General features: G+C 37.2%; 1 protein-coding gene and 1 pseudogene across 16 annotated transcripts in view; one reads left to right on the top strand and one right to left on the bottom strand.

Moving 5' to 3' along the window:
• Slc4a10 (solute carrier family 4 member 10) overlaps positions 1–13,382 on the top strand; it is a 432,277-nt gene that overhangs the window by 76,245 nt on the left and 342,650 nt on the right. For all 16 annotated transcript variants that reach the window (XM_031370397.1, XM_031370402.1, XM_031370408.1 and 13 more), the window contains one exon: positions 8,482–8,646. The gene's annotated coding sequence lies outside the window, so the exon portion shown is untranslated. The remainder of the gene's footprint in view (positions 1–8,481; positions 8,647–13,382) is intronic.
• LOC116090226 lies at positions 1,040–1,823 on the bottom strand (annotated as a pseudogene).

Below are 13,382 nucleotides of genomic sequence, written 5' to 3' on the forward strand. Positions count from 1 at the left end.
TGTCTTTGTCACTGAGGTGGGTTTCCTGTATGCAGCAAAATGTTGGGTCCTGTTTACATACCCAATCTCGTAGTCTATGTCTTTTTATTGGAGAGTTGAGTCCATTGTTATTAATAGATATTAAGGAAAAGTAGTTGTTGATTCCTGTTATTTTCAAATTGCTTTTTCCCCTCTATGTAAGGTATCTTAGCTACTTGTAAGACCTTTTCTTTGCCTTTAGTTTTCATAATTTTAATTATGGTATTTTATTTGCTAGCATTCTCTAGAGAAGCCAAACTTATAGAATTAACCTATATAAACTAAAAGGGAATTTATTAGAGTGGCTTAAGGCTGTGCTATGGATAGTCCAATAATGGCTGCTACCAGAAGTTTTGTCCTAGGTTTGGAGTGGGTCTTCTCATTCACTCCATATATTTGCATGCTTGGTCCTCAGTTGGTGGAAACGTTGAGAAGGATTAGTAGGTGTGTCCTTGCTGGAGAAGGTGTGTTACAGGGTTGGGCTTTGATGTTTCAAAAGCCTACTCCATTCCAAGTTTCTTTTTCTCTGACTCCAACCTTTGGGTAAGATGTATGCTCAGCTACTGCTCCAGTGCCGTCCTTACTTGCTGTCATATTCCCTGCCATGATAGTCATAGACTTACTCTCTGAAACTGTAAAGAATGCCACATTAACTCTTGTGTTTTATTTGCCATAGTCATGGTATAGTATCACAGTAATAGAAAAGATATTAACATTTCTAGTTAGTCTTTGTTGGATACATTATGATTTAGGTTTTTACTTATTACTACTTGGATATTGAAGTTTCCTCTCTGAGTTTTTTAATATATGTTTTGTGTAATGGTCATGGTTTTTTTTCTTTTGTTTTTTGTTTTTTTTTAAATCGGGCAGTGTTTTATTTTCCTTTATAATTGAATAACTACTTCTTGATGACTGCACATGGGGGTAAAGCTGCTTGGTAGTTCAGAAAGGTCACAGCAATGGTGTTTTCTTGACTGTGTAGTCTTCAGTATTGACTGGAATGACTTGTATGACATCACTGTCAAACCAGCAAGGCTGCATTTATGCACCCATCACCTTCAGGATTGTTGGTAATTTGGGTATACTTTTCCCAAATCACCTTGCCTCCTTGTGTCACGAGGCCCAGCTCGCTCACATTCACTTCAATAACTGTGCCTTTGGTGATCACACTCAGGGTTGTATATAATGGGGATGACGGGTTCTTTTTCACACCAAGTATAGGCAGGCAAAAGGTAGCTTTCAGCTCAGGGTGTGTCACATGGACTTTTTTGAAAAGTAGACCCATTGGCCTAATGAACCTTTTTTATTTTGGTGGTTTTCTTGTAAAGCCATCATCAACAAAGCAGACTTTAGTAACCATTCTCTTCCATGCCTTCTTTTTTCTTTTTCCCATTGGAATAACTTTCAATACTTCTGTTTATCCTTGGGCATGAACTTTGGGTAGAGGGATCTCCCATTTTTCTGCCTTTTTCTTTCTGCTTAATCATGTTGGAAAGTACTTTTGTTCTCGACTGCCTTTCTCTGTCCAGCAGATAGGCAGGAACTGCTCCCTGTGGAGTCTTATCATCATCCTTCTGCTTGGTGTTTCTCTTTTCATGTATCTTAATAGTGTTTTTCATCTGTATTTTCTCAACATGGTACTGTTTATGGTAGAGCTTAGCTTTCAGGCCAATTTTTTTTTTTTTTGCCTTCTTTGAACATTCATGGGCCTCCCGACCTTCTTTCTTTCTTTCTTTTTTCTCATGATAGTCCAAACAATATCCTTATCATTTGCAATGCAATTCAATGTATTCATTTTGTGGCATGAAGACGGCCACAGAGCAGCCATACTCGACCTCCTGGGTTCCAAAATACTCTTTTTTTTTTAATTAGATATTTTCTTTATTTACGTGTCATATGATTTCTCCTTTCCAAGTTTCCCCTCCAAAAAACAAAACAAAACAAAACAAAAAAACAAACAAAAAAACCCCCCCAAAACAACAAGAACAAATCCCGGTTGCCTCTCCCCTCCCCCTGCTTGTCACCCCACTCTCTCCCACTTATTGGCCCTAGCATTCCCCTACACGGGGGCACAGAACCTTCACAGGGCCAAGGGCCTCTCCTCCCATTTGATGATCGACTTTGCAATCCTCTACTATACACATGCTGCCAGAACAATCAGTCCCACCATGTATAGTCCTTGGTTGGTGGTTGAGTCCCTGGGAGCTCTAAGTGTACTAGTTAGTTCATATTGTTGTTCGTCCTAAGGGACTGCAAACCCTTCAGCTCCTTTGGTCCTTTCTCTAACTCCTTCATTGGGGACCCTGTACTCAGTTCAATGGATGGCTGTGAGCCTCTAATTCGGTATTAGTCAGGTACTGTGAGAGCCACTCAGGAGACAGCTATATCAGGCTGGCTTGTCCTTCTTTCAGTCTCTACTCCATAGTTAGTCTCTGCAACTCCTTCCGTGGGTATTTTGTTCCCCCTTTTAAGAAGGAATGAAATGTCCGCATTTTGGTCTTCCTTCTTCTTGAGTTTCTTGTGGTTTGTGGGTTGTTCTTCCTGTATTCCGACCTCCTGGACTAATAACCACATATCAGAGAGTGCATACCATGTGTGTTCTTTTGTGATTGGGTTACCTCACTTAGGATGACATTATTCAGATCCACCCATTTCCCTAAGAAATCCATAAATTCATTGTTTTTAATAGCTGAGTAGTACTCCATTGTGTAAATGTACCACAATTTCTGTATCCACTCCTCTGTTGAGGGACATCTGGGTTGTTTCCAGGTTCTGGCTATTATAAATAAGGCTGCTATGAACATGGTGGAGCATGTGTCCTTGTTACATGTTGTAGTATTTTTTGGGTATATGCCCAGGAGTGGTATAGCCGGGTCCTCTGGTAGTACTATGTCCAATTTCCGGAGGAACCGCCAAACTGATTTCCAGAGTGGTTGTACCAGTTTGCAATCCCACCAGCAATGAAGTAATGTTCCTCTTTCTCCACAACCTCTCCAGCATCTGCTGTCACCTGAGTTTTTTATCTTAGCCAATCTGACTGGTGTGAGGTGGAATCTCCCGGTTGTTCTGATTTGCATTTCCCTGATGACTAAGGATGTTGAACATTTCTTTAGGTGCTTTTTAGCCATTCAGTATTCATCAGTTGAGAATTCTTTGTTTAGCTCTGTACCCCTTTTTTTAATAGGGTTATTTGGTTCTCTGGTGTCTAACTTCTTGAGTTCTTTGTATACATTGGATATTTTTTGATCACTTTAGAATGAAAGTCAATTTTATTGGATATTAGAATGGCTGCTCTAGCTTTTTTCTTGGGACCATTGGCTTGGAGAATTGTTTTTCATGTTTTCCAGCCTTTTATTCTGAGGTAGTGTCAGTCTTTGTCACTGAGGTATGTTTCCTGTATGCAACAAAAGGTTGGGTCCTATTTACGTACCCAATCTGATAGTCTATGTTCTTTTTATTGGGGAATTGAGTCCATTGAGATTAATAGATATTATGGAAATGTAATTGTTGCTTCCTGTTATTTCTGTTGTTAGAGCTGGAACTCTGTTCATGTGTCTATCTTCTTTTAATTTGTTGGAAGATTACAGTTTTGCTTTTTCAGAGATGTAGTTCCCTTCCTTGTGTTGTTGTTTTCCATTTATTACCCTTTGAAGGGCTCGATTTGTGAAAATATGTTTGAATTTGGTTTTGTCATGGAATACTTTGGTTTCTCCATCTATTGTAATTGAGAGTTTTGCTGGGTATAGTCGTCTGGGATGGCATTTGTGTTCTCTTAGGGTCTGTATGACATCTGCCCAGGATCTTCTAGCTTTCATAGTCTCTGGTGAGAAGTCTGGTGTAATTCTGATTGGCCTGCCTTTATATGTTACTTGACCTTTTTCCCTTACTGCTTTTAAAATTCTTTCTTTGTTTTGTGCATTTGGTGTTTTGACTATTTTGTGCCAGGAGGAATTTCTTTTCTGGTCCAGTCTATTTGGAGTTCTATAGGCTTCTTGTATGTTCACTGGCATCTCTTTCTTTGGATTAGGGATGTTTTCTTCTATAATTTTGTTCAAGATATTTACTGGCCCTTTAAGTTGGAGGTCTTCTGTACCTATTATCCTTAGATTTGGTCTTCTCATTGTGTCCTGGATTTCCTGGATGTTTTGGGTTAGGAACTTTTTGCATTTTCTTTGACTGTTGTGTCAATGTTTTCTATGGTATCTTCTGCCCCTGAGATTCTCTCTTCTATGTCTTGTATTCTGTTGGTGATACTTGCATCTATGTTTTCTGACTTCTTTCTTAAGATTTCTAACTCCAGAGTTGTCTCTCTTTGTGATTTCTTAATTGTTTCTACTTCCATTTTTAGGTCCTGGGTGGTTTTACTCAATTCCTTCACCTGCTTGTTGTGTTTTCCTGTAATTCCTTAAGGGATTTTTTTGTTTCCTCTTTAAGGGCTTGTACCTCTTTACCTGTGTTCTCCTGTATTTCTTTATGGGAATTATTCATGTCCTTCTTAAATTCCTCTATCACCATCGTGAGATATGATTTTAGATCCAAATTTTGCTTTTCCGGTGTTTTGGGATATCCAGGACTTGCTGTGGTGGGAGTACTAGGTCTGATGAAGCTAAGTAGTCTTGGTTTCTTTTGGTAGGATTCTTGTGCTTGCTTTTTGCCATCTGTTGATCTCTGGTGTTAGATGTTCTTGCTGTCTCTGACTAGAACTTGTTCCTCCTGTGGGTCTGTAAGCTGGTGTCAGCATTTCTGGGAGATCAGCTCTCCTCTGGTAAATCCCAGGCACAGATGGCTGTGGATCAGTTGTCTGTCCTTAGTCCTGGGGTCAGAGCACACCCTGGAGACAGGATCTCCACTTGTGGGAAAGTTGCAGAGAGGGCAGTGGGTTTGTTGTCCTTCCTAGGTGTGGTCTGAGCTACCTCAGAAAGCTCAGAAAGGATCCTGTCCCTGCCGCCCTGCGACTTGTGAGGCCTGTGCCTCCTGGCTGGTCCCACCTTAGAAAGTCACCAGGGAGAAAATGGGGGATCTCACCGGGGTCTCTTGGGTTAAAGCACTCCCTGAAGGAAGGCTCTCTGTTTGCAGGGAAGGGCAGAGAGGGTTTTGGATCCACTGCCATCACTTGGAGGCTGAGAGGATCCTGTCCCTGCCACTCTATGCGACTTGTGAGGTCCAAAATACTCTTAGTTTCTGGGTATCACTGGTCCACGAGCCTGCTTTGTAATGATCATGGTTTATAGTTGTAGTTAGCATGGGGGAAGAGGAAATACTTATCTCTCTTTTCCTTGAATACCATCTTTTAATGTTTTAAAATAGAACAAAGTAAAAATTTATTATTGAGGTCAGGAGTTTTTGGAACAAGAATGAAATTCTGGTTCTGAAATTCTAGTGCTGAGAATAAGAGACTGTTGAATTCCCAGTCCTAATAGAGAAATCTTTATCATCTCTTCTAAGGGCCAGGGGGTGTCATGTCAGAGGTGGATGTGAAGAATTTGGTTGCTGGAGGAAGGGATGGAATAGTATGGAATGTTGTCTTTTTGACATGACATGGCCGTTGCTTTCTAAAACACTTAGCTGTGATTGCCTGCACATGATCTGCACATGATTGGACCTATCAACAATTAGTCATGAAGTAAGGGAGTAAGGTAGGGTTCAGGAGATCCAGCCTCTTTCCAAAGATTTATAGGCCATTAATGTTGTATTTTACAAAAAGATAAGGAGAGAAGGAATATGTTTGGTGGGTGTGTAAGTCAGGTGTTGGGGAAGGGAGTGCCTTTGCAGGCCCATGCTGAGGCATCCCTTCCCCCTGAGGGACCAGCGATGTGATGGTATAATATAGAGTTTATTTAGGGCATGGGGAGGGGAGTTGAGAGATGAGAGAGAGAGAGAGAGACAGAGAGAGAGAGAGAGAGAGAGAGAGAGAGAGAGAGAGAGAGAGAGAGAGAGAAGAGGAGAGGAGAGGAGTTAGAGGCAGGCTGTGAGCACATGGAGAGAGAGGGGGGAAGGGAATAGGAATAGAGGTGGTAAGGAGTGGGAACAAAAGCAGGAGAGCAAGAGGTGGGAGCAAGCATCACCTTTTATAGTGAGTCAGCCACACCTGGCTGTTACCAGGTGACTACTGGGCAGATCCTAGACTAAATGCCAACTGTTAATGCCAGAGGAAAGGCTTCTGATGCTCTCCCATGTTCCTGTGGATCTATAGGCAGGTAATGGCTGCTGGGGGTACAGCCATGGATAAATATCCCAGAGCTTTTACTCATGTTTCTATAAAGTAACCTTAAAAGGTAGAAGGTTATTGAACAAAATAAAACCAAACTAAATCTGTAAAAATGGAAGTACAGCAGGGACTAGCTGGGAAGAACAGAATCAGTAGAAGTATGCTTGTGTGTGTGTGTGTAGGGGGGATGACAGGGTAATAGGGATGAATATAATCAAAATATATTTTATGCATCTGTGAAACTTTCATAATAAATCTAGAATTATGTACAGCTAATACATGCCAATAAAACACAAAATAAGAATTGGGAAATTTTCAAGAAAGGGGAAAGAAAGGCAAGGAAAAAGATTCTATCAATATTTTTTCAAAAATGAAAGAAAGAAAAATAAATTTGAATCTTGATTGAATATTTGCTTATTCTCTAAGGACTTAGCAAACATACCTAATGCAACTCTGTAGTTTGCAGTGTGATTAGGATTAGGAACTCAAGGATAAACATGATTTTTTTCCCTATTAGCTCAATATCTAGTAGAGGCTACTACTCAAGTAAGCAAGTATTTACAGCATCTTATGGTCAGTCAGTCTCAAAGAGTTTAGTTAATGAGAAGACAATGCAATTGAAAAGAATGGTTTTTTGAAAAGCAGAGTAGTATAAAATTTATGCTTATGAAAAATGGCAAGAATTGGTACAAAAAAAGAGTAAGAAGTTTGTATAGTGAACAGTAGAAAATTAGGCCAAACATACCTTCAAATATTTACAGCCATGATATGGAAGTTTTATACCTTCTGCAAGCAATGAAAATTAATTAAGCAATGAAAAGTAATTCTCAAATGGCTTGAATTAGCACTCAAAACCAAGCTTTGGGCAAATATGAAAAGTATAGTGATATGTATGATATATGTATGAAATGTCACAATTAAACCATTAACTTGTGTGTAAACTAAAGTATTAATGAAAAGGAGAAGGAAAAGAGAAAATGAACAAAAAGTCCCCAAATGGTTTATTTTTTATTTGTATCTATATGCATTCTTTAATTTCTGTTTCTGTGTGCTGTGTGTAAGACTTACTACTTTGCCTTCATCTATCTTTTCTATCTTTTATTATATGATCATCTGTGGTAAGACTGGGGAAGACAGGGACTGTAGACATGGTTCAGTGGATAGAGGGAGGCATTTGCCATCAAACCTCACCATTTGAATTCAATCCCTAGGACATATGTGGTAGAAGAGAATATATTTCTTTGTGTTATCTTTTGTGTTTCTGTGTGATCTCCACAGGCACACTGATGTATGGACACATGCCTCCTCTCTTGGATAGGTAGACAGATCAATTGATAGATAGATACATAGATATATAGATAAATAAATAAATAAATATAATAGAAAACATAAATTGAATATTGTTTGTTTAAATATGTAGAGTTACTCAATAGAAGTGTATGGATAGAACAGACACACAGTGAACTCAGAAACTACTGTTTCAGATCTGTTCTCATAAATTCTATCATCACTAATTGTTAGTATTGATGTTTTGATGTGGAAGCAACTGGCTAGTATATAAGTTACCTTGCAACTGTTATCCTCTTAAGCACTCTAGGTGACTAATCAATAGTATTGTATTATTTTTTTAAAAGAATATAATAGATTATATACTTATAAAGGCATATTAATTTTGGGAAATAAAACAGTTCACATTTACCTTGACAAATGGGAATATATGATTCTAGCTCGTTAATAGATAAATGTATTTTATCATGCCAAATGCTCCAATACTTTTTCATGCTTTCCTACGTCATTATCTGCATCTATGACCACTTTCTGTGTTTCTGAGTATATTTCATCCATATTTTAAACATTCCCTCCTCCCATAATACCTTATGATATTTCTAATGTATTGCTATATTTTTAAGAAGATCATATACAATAACACTTTATTTTTATGCTGTCTAAATCTTTTATTTAAAGACATCTGGTATGTTTGGCTCAGTGGACAAAATATGACAGTGCTGAAAAGTAGTATTAGCAATTCCTATGACTTTCTACATATTTTAAGATGTTTATGGCAGAAATTATATACTGTGGTAGATGGAGCAGCAGACTAAGAAAAAACATTTATCATTGATATGCTACTGCTTACTTGTTTGTGACCTTGAGAAAACCAGAAACATTTATTATCTCCAATATATGCATATTAGGAATGGTGTGATTTTAAACATAATTTTACCTCTCATCAAGAAAATTTCTCTTTGCAACAGATGGGTACCACTGCGGAAAACCACAACCATTAAAAAATGCATTGTGGAGCCTAGTCCCAATGGACACATCTACAGAGCACTCTCACACCTACGGCTTAGGGATCATTTATGGGAGAGGGGATAAGAAGATTTTAAGAGCCAGAGGATCATGGAATTTGTGTTATTGTAAGTAATAATAAGTATTGTATTAGCTGTGTGATTGTGTCTCTTAGTAATATCAAAGCTAAAGCCACTAAAATCTTACAAAAATGACTGGGGAAACATGACCTGACACCAGTGGATTTACCAACGTGTTTGGGAAAAAGCCTGTGAGGTCTTAACCCTACACAAGGAACTATAGACAACATAGGAAAGCTGGGAGTCAGAGAAGTGGTCTTCCCCAGGGAAGGGCTCACCAATCTGTTGTCAAGTGCCAATTAATCAGCCTTAAAAACATACATACAGTTAACATTATATAGACTGAACAGGCTATATTTAGAAATATATGCATATACATATTAATAATGTAATAAAATTTGTGAAAAAAGTGGCCAGGAATTTGTAGGATTGCAGGGAATTTTGAGGAATAAGAGAATTTTGAGGGAGGGAATGGAGTACTATTGTAATTATATTATAATCTCAAAAAATAAAATAAAAATTATAATCTTTTCCCAGCTGTTTCCAATGTGCTTACTTGAAAAAGACCCCTATATTATTAGTAGCAACTTTTTGTTTTAACTCCTTCATGAATTATAAAAATTATGAAAACACTGAGCTGAATTTTTATATGTGTATGTGGTGCATATGCATGTCTATGTGGCTGTTCATGTCTGTTTGGAGGCTTGAGGTCAGTGTTGGGTCTCTTCCTCCATTTCTTTGCACCTTACTATGAGACAGGTTCTGGAGTCTACTGATTTTCAAGTCTGGCTGACTGTTAAGTTAAAGAGATCCACCTTTCCTCACTCCACCCTCAGCAGTGGGGTCATAGACACATGCACACCTGAGTTTTACACTTTTTCCATGGGTGATGAAGATATGAATTCAGCTCTTTATATATGCCTTGTAGAAACTTTACCAACTGAGCGATCTCCCTAGCCCTTGAACTTTTACTCAAACTAAAAATTTCTTAGATATTAAAATATTTTAGTTATTCAAGCTGAATCAGATGTTGTAGAGATGATGTGACAATTAAGAGAATATGCTGGTCTTTGTATTAGTCAGGGTTCTTTAGAGTCACAGAAGTTATGATAGTCTCGATGTAGTAAGAAATTTATTGCAGACTTACAGTCTGTGGTCCAGCTCCCAACAATCCACTCCCAACAATGGTCGGCAACAGCTATGAATGGAAGTCCGAGGATCCAGCAGTTGCTCAGTTCCACAAGGCAAGCAATTGAAAAAAAAAAAAAAGCGAGCTTTCCTTCTTCCTTATATAGGTCTCCAGCAAAAGGTGTGGCCCAGGTTAAAGGTGTTACCACACCCTTAACCCCAATTGACCCTGATTGAACTCGTAGATCTTTCTATCTCAATCCTCTGGGATTCGTAGCCACTACACCTCAAGATCTCCATGCCAAGATTCAGGCCAGAAACTTGTTATCTCTCAGCCTCCAGATTAGAGCCAGGTGAGTCCTCCAATTCTGGATTGCAGTTCATTTCAGATACAGTCAAGTTGACAACCAGGAATAGCCACTACATCTTGCAAAGAACCTCAATTTATTTCCCAGCACCCATGTTGGGAACTTCATTAGCATCTGTAACTTCAGCTCTAGGTATCTGATACCCTTGACTGGATTCTTTGAGCATCTGCATTTGCATGGCTGCACACACACACACACACACACACACACACACACACACACACACACACGCACATGCACAAAGAGAGAGAGATAGACAAATACATATACATATTAAAATATAAAAATAAAACTCTTTGGGCTGGTGAGATGGCTCAGCATGGAAGAGCACCGACTGCTCTTCAGAAGGTCATGAGTTCAATTCCCAGCAACCACATGGTGGCTCACAACCACCTGCAATGAGATCTGATGCCCTCTTCTGGTGCGTCTGAAAACAGCAAAAGTGTACCTACATATAATAAATAAATAAAAAAATAAAATAAAATAAAACTCTTTAAAAATAAAACTCTTTAAAACTCAAGTAATGGCCTGGAGGTGTAGGTTAGTGGTAGAGTGTTTGCCTTGCATGTACCAGAACACCTGGATTTAATCTTCAGTATCATAAAACACACACACACACACACACACACACACACACACACACACACACACTGAAAGACCACTACTCCCTCCTTCTAAAAATATTATATTAGTTATTCAATTAATCCTGAGTTAGTATTAATCTAAATTTGAAAAATTTGTTAGAAAATGGCAACTGTATTTCTACTTATATTTTTAATTCAGAAATATTAATTGATTAAGTACTAATTCTGACAAACTATAATGAATGAACTATAATATTGTATGAGAAACAAACAAGAACCAGGTTATATTTTGCTTGACTACAAGCTTGTGTATACTGCTCTCTGCTAGATGAAAATATCTCAATTCAAATGATTAGAACAGTGTTAACTTATTAGTGATTTGTTTAAACTTTGAAAATCTTCATGTGTCTTTGAAAAGAACTTGTATTCACAAAACATAATTCACTCAGATATGCATGATTCTGGTGAGTTCCTGGATTTGCAGAGTAATTCATTATAAATATTTCACAGTTATATGGAGAACTTTTTAAAAAAGGGAATACTTTTCAGTTACTGTGTATTGACTATCATATATGCTTTTATTTAAGTCACAGATGGGGGTCAGACTAGATGACAGGATAACCTGTGATCATTGGAAGTTTTTCAGGTAGTACTTTTTTTTTTTTTTTTTTTTTTTTTTTTTTTTTTAGGTTGAGGTGATTTTAAAATGGTGCATGCTTAGTAGAGGTGCATGAGAAGAGGAATACTGGGTTTTTATTTTATTCACATTATGCATGCCAAATAAAATTTTCTTTCCTCAAAAAGTTGTACTATCTTTACTCCTTCATTAAATCTGTTGCCTTTCTAAGCATAATACCAAAGGCAAAAAATCACAAAGAAAAAAGTGATAGATTTACTATAAAAATTTTAAATCTTCTGTTTGTCAAAGATCAATATAAACAAAAGTGAAAGTTAACTGACCATTGGGAAGAATGGTGTAATACCTACAGTGAACCAAGGGCACAAACCATGAAAACTACTCAAAGTCCAAAAAAGAAGCACTGTCTGTAGCACTAAGAACTCTAGTTATGCTTATTGCTCAGATAAAGAACTTGGGATTTAGAGCTGCCATTACTCACTAATGAATTATAAGCTTAACACTTGTTGAATTGTCTGGGTCCTGAGAGAATGCTTTTAACCTGGAAACCATACATACAAACAATCCTATAGGTTGAAACAAGTACTGATAATGATCTTCTCTAGCTAATGAGAGTATTAAGATTTTGTTTTTACTTTTCTAAATTTTGACAGCAAAGGAAATATAAGGTTTCTTCAAATTACCTTTTCTTATATTAAGCTTTTTAAAAGCATCATTAGATATTTGCAAAAGAAAAATGTCACTCTTTTCATCCCTGATGAATGGTACATAGTGGATAATTCTCTTGTTTTTAAAATGACCAGTGGTTAGTATGTTATTTTTAGGTCAGTTTAATGATATTTCATTTAAAATTTCTACGTGAAATTTTTCAGGACTCATTTGTTAAGCAAATTGTAAGTTTTTCTTTCTTTAATTTTTTCACATTTCTATCTTCTGTTTGTGACTGTTTCTGCTGTATTTTTTTTACACCCCCACATTCATTCTCTTATAATACAGTATCTAGGGTTCATCTTTTCTTTTCCCTACACAAATGAAAATTTTGCCATTCCACTGGCATGAAACTTTTTGTGAAAATGTCTAACATTATATAACTCAACTGTTCAGAATTTGTTTAATTTAATTATTTGTTTACTAACTTCCATTGTTATATTTTGTTTTCTATAAACATTGGACCTTTTAGTTATGATCTTTAGTTTTTGAGTGGTTGGAATTTTTCCTTTTGAGAAAATATTCTCTTTCTCTCTCTTCTGATTTCAGTCAGTCAGTTTATATTTGGAAGCATGGCACAGTTCTAGATGATTCAATCTGAGGAAGAACAAAAAAAGATCTCTGGCACTCATTTCTCCCGAGTGAAACTCCAATAGGTGTCTAGTGCATGATGAATTTTCTATCTCTGTTATGTGCATTGTGAAGTGCAAACCAGGCAGGGATCAGAGAACTTGAACTGATGGCATTATATTGTAAGAAAATAAGTATTCTGAGGCTGCAGTACATGTCTGAGTTATGACAGGTTTTGGTGTTTTGATTTGTTGCAGTTCTGGGATGTGAACACTGAGTGGCACTAAAGCCTAGGTCACAGATGAAATATTAATCCAGAATTTAAGATTCAGGGGTCTATTGATAGGTAAAATGACTTTGGAAAGTACAAATGGATCTTCTCAAAAGTACTTTGAGCATAAATAAAGAAGATATAAATGTTAGTTTGATAAGCAGCATTTTGGGGAACTGGAATATAGTCACCTTAACTTTTGTCTGCAATTTGTTAGAGGGGCAAAAGGCAAAGTGCTCTGAAACATCAAAACAGCCTCTTTACACTTGTCTCTGAGTATTTCCCATCCTCTCCCTATTTGTGAGGGCGAAGAACACATTCTTAGAAGAGATCTACAGCTAGAATGAACCTTGAAGTATGTGGAATTAGAAATGCTTCTATGCCTATATTTGTCATTACACAGTAAATATTACCTCTAGAATCAATGTCAGATCCAAGAGATGAATTCTATGTGTTTGTACATTTTTCTGAATTTGGTAGTTTTCAATGGAATTGAAATAAAATTAGAACTTGGTTAT

Source organism: Mastomys coucha, unplaced genomic scaffold, assembly GCF_008632895.1.
Source record: "Mastomys coucha isolate ucsf_1 unplaced genomic scaffold, UCSF_Mcou_1 pScaffold15, whole genome shotgun sequence".
Taxonomy (NCBI): Eukaryota; Metazoa; Chordata; class Mammalia; order Rodentia; family Muridae; genus Mastomys; species Mastomys coucha.